The sequence below is a fragment of the Pan paniscus genome, chromosome 11 (assembly GCF_029289425.2).
Source record: "Pan paniscus chromosome 11, NHGRI_mPanPan1-v2.0_pri, whole genome shotgun sequence".
In the NCBI taxonomy this organism is placed as follows: domain Eukaryota; kingdom Metazoa; phylum Chordata; class Mammalia; order Primates; family Hominidae; genus Pan; species Pan paniscus.
Window position 1 is genome coordinate 4465807 of NC_073260.2, and position 6318 is coordinate 4472124.

Here is a 6318-nt window from a genome sequence, read left to right on the forward strand (position 1 = left end):
ACCTCCCTGGGCCAGCGTGCAGGGAGTTGGTTGCAACCCTAGAGGACATTGGCTGGCGAAAAGTGGTGTGAGTGGACCAGGAGCTTTGCCAAGGGGTGGCACGCTGGCACTGGATCAGGCTCCTGTCCAAGCCAGTGCTGCAAAGACGCAGGACTGTGAATGGGACGGCAGCAGCTTCAGGTGGGGGCGGGGGCAGGGGTGGGGATGGGTGGCATGAAATTGCTCGCGGGGGGCCATTGGACACCTGCCCCCTGAACAGGGGAACTGGTGGATTGGCCCCAGCTTCAAAGCCTTTTAGAGAAAAGCAAATCCTGAAGCAAACACTGGCCTCGGGTTCAGTCCCATTAGGGAGAGGTGGTGGGCTGTGGCCCCAGTTGCACCACCAATGGCCCCTGCGCAGGTGTCAAAAGGGTTAGATTCATGACCCCAAGTGGAAAAAGCCCTGTGAGGCTCATCCATGGCAGACCAGCTCCACGTCCCTGGCGTCATACAGGCCTGAAAACACAAAGCCATTTAAAGACCTCGACTTTGACCGTGCCAGACCCAGTGTGAGCAGAACGTGGCTGGGAAGGGCGGGCTCCCAGGGATGTGTGGAAACGGAACCCAGAGATGTGGACTCCCTCCTGGCACCTTCTCTTCTCACCAAAGTGCCACGGGCAAGACTCACACAGCTGGTAGCTAAAAGCCCACGGCAGGCTGCCCAGACTCCCGGGCCCTTAGTCACCTGGGCTCCCTAAGTGGAGACGGCCTCCTGAGTAGGTGTGTGTTTCTTCTAAAGTCTAGACAGAATCGAGAAATTGAACCTCACAGTATGAATATTTTAGCATAAAGCAATCTATGTCAATTTGGTATTTTGAGTATTGGAGAATTTGGCCTATGTCGGTGACACCCTGATAATCCAACTGAAAATGTGAAATCGAGGAATTGAATGAGTTAGTGATTTTATGGGGAAAACTGTAGTGTGTGTGTAGTTTTGGAACATTTGAGAGACTTCCCCCCACAGTCATATGTTTAAATTATTAGATTTTGAAAAATTAGTTTATACTCAGAAGGTTTTGCTAAAGGTGGAATGCTGAAGTACTAAAACATAAATTTAAACATATTAATTTTGGAAGTGCAATTAAAATGTTTAAAGCTATTAAATAAACTAAGTCTGTGATGGACCAAGAATTATCCACAGGCCTCATAAAGGAAGTTATTAACATTTGCCTGTAACGGGTAGAACACGGTTTATCAGCCAAATTGAAAGTCTCAAGAAGCACTGGACTTTTGAAATTGTGATTTTAATACAATGAAAAAATTACATTTGAATCGATCTTTTTTAAAAAACGAAGTAATTCACAGGGTGATCTCTGTGCGAGAAATAAAAGTAAGCAATAAAATACCGTGGAGGGAACCACCCACATCACCGGGACCGGGCACAGGTCGGCTGCGGGACCTCTGAGGGCATTTTTGCTAAGGATGAGAAAACGGGGTCCACAGAGCTCCCTATGGGTCTACAGATGCTCCTGCCCCACCCCCAGCCTCCCTATGGGTGCTCTATAGTAACATTCCCTGCGCCAGCACACAGGGATTTGGCCTCCAACTATTGTGGTCTCATAAGTACGAGAGTAAAAGGGCTTGTGTTTAACAAACACCTACTATGTGCCAGGTACTGTTTTATGCCCTGTGGTGCAGTAGGGAACAGAAAGACTGGTCCTTGTGCTCTAGAAACCTGTTCTATTGAGGGCAAACAGAAAATAAACAACTAGACAAACAAATGAATGCATAATTATAATATCAGTTCATATATCTCAAGAAAGCAATGTGGGCTGCAAAGTAAATACGAGTAGAGAGTATTATTAAGGAAAAGCAAACTGAAACAGCTATCTCAGTGGCTACACACACATGCACATGTGCACACACACATACGCACACACACATACGCACACACACATACGCACACACACATACGCACACACATACGCACACACACATACGCACACACACATACGCACACACACATGCACACACACTCATGGACATGCACATGCAGGCACACATACATGCGCACACACACACATGCACACATGCACACACACACACGGACATGCACATGCATGCACACATACACGCGCACACACACATACATGCACGCACACACACACACGTTTATTTGTTGCTGTCATAAAAGTACAGGGTAAGTGCCCCTGGCCAGACACCTCTCCTTCCACAGTGATTCCAGGTCCCCAGCTTCTTCTAGCATGTGACTTTTCCACGTTCCATATGTGGCCCCTGTCCTGAGGTGGGTCTCCACTCCAGCCACTTGGAACTGGAAGAGAGCATGGGGGTACCCGTGGCAGGGGCTTCTGGTGACTCCCTGGTGCCTAATGGTGATGGCACACCTCCCTTCCACCTGTTGCCCCTCGGCCCCACCTGCACCACAGCTGGGTGACTGCAAGGAACACTAGGGAACGCAGCCTGGTTGTGTGACTGGGAACAGGAAACAGTGGTTGCTGAGCACGCAGGAAAATGAACTGAGGCTATCTGTAGGGTACGTCGCAAGGTCACTGTTTGTGTGGTGTGTGTTTCTCTATTCATTTGCTTTCATCCTGTTTGTCCCTGCAAGTGCCTTCTTGTAAACAGCGAGTCACTGGATCCTTCTTTTTAAAAAAAAAAAAAAAAAAAATCCATCCTGACAACCTGTGCCTTCTGAGTGTTTAATTGATTTACATTTAATGTAATTATCGATATGGTTCTGTTAGGGGTACCATCTTGCTATTTAATTCATATCCTATCTTTGTTCTATCTTACCTATCTTGCCTTGAGCTGGTCAGGCATGTTTTAGTACTTCATTCTCTCTCCTCTGTTGGCTTTTATTTATTTATTTATTCATTTATTTTCATTTGTTTATTTATTTTGAGATGGAGTCTCACTCTGTCACCCAGGCTGGAGTGCAGTGGTGCCATCTTGGCTCACTGCAACCTCTGCCTCCCTGGTTTAAGTGATTCTCATGCCTCAGCCTCCCAAGTAGCTGGAACTACAGGCACAGCCACCATGTATTTTTAGTAGAGATGGGGTTTCACCATGTTGGCCAGGCTGGTCTAGAACTCCTAACCTTCACCCGCCTCAGCCTCCCAAAGTGCTGGGATTACAGGTGTGAGCCACCACACCGTTTAAAGGAAAATCTTAAAAATAAGCGGAGAAGAAGAAAAAAGGAAAAATTAATCAGAAGGGTAAATGACTTCTCATCATGAAAGGAGAAGATAATGAAAGAACATTTCTAAGGTGCTGCAAGACAAAAATTCTTAACTTAGAATCGTAACTAGATGATTCAAAAATGAAGGTGAAGTGAGACTTTTTTCAGTTGAGTGAAAGCCGAGAGAATTTGTTGCCAGCAGATCCATACCCCCAGCAACGCTGAAGGGAGGTCTGCAGCTCGGGGAGGTGTTACCAGATGGAAACGCTGATCCGTAGGGAAGGTGGAAGAACAGTGGAAGTGGAAGGTCTGAGCGAGACTCCGTCTCAAAAAACAAAAAAGGTTTTCCCTTGACCTTTTGTTTTTGGCAGTACGCCTTGGTGCGATTTTTTCTTTGTGTTTATCCTGCTAGGGTTTGCTTTTTTTTTTTTTTTCCCCCCCAAAACGGAATTTCACTCTTGTTGCCCAGGCCGGAGTGCAGTGGCGTGATCTCGGCTCACTGCAACCTCTGCCTCCCAGGTTCAGGCGATTCTCCTGCCTCAGCCTCCCGAGTAGCTGGGATTACTGGCATGCATCACCACGCCTGGCTAATTTTGTATTTTTAGTAGAGACAGGGTTTCACCATGTTGGTCAGGCTGGTCTTGAACTCCTAACCTCAGATGATCCACCCGCCTCAGCCTCCCAAAGTGCTGGGATAACAGGCGTGAGCCATCGTGCCGGCCTCCTGCTAGGGTTTCATCGAGATCTTAGATATGCAGGTTCATGCTCTTGATCAGATTTAGAAAGTTTTGGCCAGTATTTCTTGAACGATTCTTCTGCCTCATCTTCCCTCTCCCTTCTTTGGACTGCAATTGCACTCTCTCAGTTTGCTCACTACCTTCCCAGTGAAGATGGAGGTTTTGTGCACTTGTTCTAGAAACTTTATTTTCCATGCCTCAACTTTGGTATCTATGTCACATGTAAAAATGTTTATTTAGAAACAGAATGCTTGTTCCCCAGTGCTGCAAAGAAATAGCATTTGAACATAAATTTAATCCTCTCAGCAAGGCCTTTTGTACTTTCTGCAGAAAGAGTGCTCATCGCAGATGGAATAATGGCGAGAGCACATCCGAACAAAGGAGGGAAGCAACTTTTATTCCTTATGCAGTTTGTCCCTGCTGCTGTGTCCTGTCTCCATTGGCAGGAGCCAGACCCTACAATCTAAACTAAAACCTGATTGGCTAACAGTTTAAAACTTTTTTAAATAGGTAAAAGTAATGGAAAGACAAAGGAAAAGAGGAAGTTGCGTACGAAAGGACTTAGAAAAGTAATAACATTTCCAAATGAGGAAGGGGCATGGGCTGCGAGCTGGGACATGCCTGTGAGCACGTCCAGCACGGATATTTTGGTTAAAGTACAAGGACATAGAATGTACTACATGCCTGTGAGCATGTCTAGCATAAAGCTAGTCTTTAAAAGAAACTATTATTTCTAATACTTATGATTTATTCTTTAATAAGAAGGGAAACTTTGAAGAGGAACTTTTTTACTTTCTACATCTATCAACACTTCTTTGTATTCCCTGATCCTTGCTTATATTCCCCATCTGATAAATGTTTAATTTTACGTATCAAAATTTTTACTTTTAATATTTATACTTTGCTTGTCATTAGATTTCCGTATCTCTTTTGAAATCCTCCATTTCTCCACTCATTACATCTAAATTTTCTTGCATATAAATTAACATATTTATTCTACTTATTTAAATAATTTGCAAATTTCAGCGTCTGAACACTCATTCGTTCATTTCCGTTGATTTTTTTTTCCTTTTGATTATGGATTACATTTTCCTTCTTCACTTCCATGTCTAGTAAGTCTTGATTCTGTGCAAAGCATCATGAATGCTATGTCATAGAATTCTGAATTCTGTACCCTCTCTCAGACAAAGCTGAGCTTTGTGCCAGCAGGCAGGCAAGTTGCTGGAAGATCACTTTTGATTCTGTGGATGCTTGGCTTTAGTCTTTGTTAGAAGGCTTCTGTGTTGTCCTTAATCCTAAGGTAAAAGCTTTAGTTCTGGAATATGGTGCTTATATAATGCTTAAGCATTGGGTCTCAATGGAAAGCCTGATTTGCCAAATTCATTAAAGTGTGGGGCTTGAACTCCAGTTGTCTCCTCAGCCCTGGGGAGCTGCTGGAATCTCTGCTCAGCCGTGCCAGCCTTCCGGCAGCTTCTCCCCAGCAGGTTCATTGGAGTCTATGTCAATTTGGTATTTTGGAATCCAGGTGACTAAGGGCCAGGGAATCCGGGCAGCCTGCCATGGGTTTTTAGCTACCAGTTCTGAGGGGCTCACTGTTTCTCTGTGAGTCTTGCCCATGGCACTTTGGTGAGGAGAGAAGGTGCCAGGAGGGAGGCCACATCTCTGCAATATTGACACCAGGAGGCAGGTAAGGCTATGAACACGTTCTGTCAGCAGATGCTGGGGCTTCCCCATATGACTCCCTCGTTTTCAGAATTTCTCACCCCAGTCCCAGCCACTCCGGTCGCCTCAATCTCTGGCAGCAAGTCCTCAGCCTCATGGTGACTCTGCATTGCCTTCCAATAGTTGTATTTTCATAGATTTTCTAGAGTATTTTTGTTCATAGGAGAGTTAATCTAATGTAAGCTTCTCTCAACTGTCAGATGCTAGAAGTCTGAAGCGTGAGTTGTTGTTGTTTTTTTTAACTTTTAGTTCCACAAAGCCTCTCTGAAAAGGTGACATTTGAGTCAAGAACTGAAAAACATGAGTCAGATATGCAATATTTGGGGTAAAGTCTTACATAACGGAAAAAGTCTTGGCGGATCTGAGACACAGTAAGGGGGCCAGGGTGTCAGAGAGCAGAAGATGGGGTGAGGAGTGGTGGGAGCCAGCGTGGAAGGTGCTGACTGTATAGGTGGCCTGGGGTCCCCTCCTGCACCAAGTGGGGTGGCAGTGAGCAGGGTGACTGTCATCTATGCTTTCCCCCATGTCCTTACTATTTCTCTAGACTGCTGAAGCCGCCTCTGTGCCTCCTGTGTCTACCTTCCACACCAAATGCCACATGCACATTTTTTTTCTTTTTTTCATTATACTTTAAGTTCTGGGGTACATGTGCAGAATGTGCAGGTTTGTTAAATAGGTATA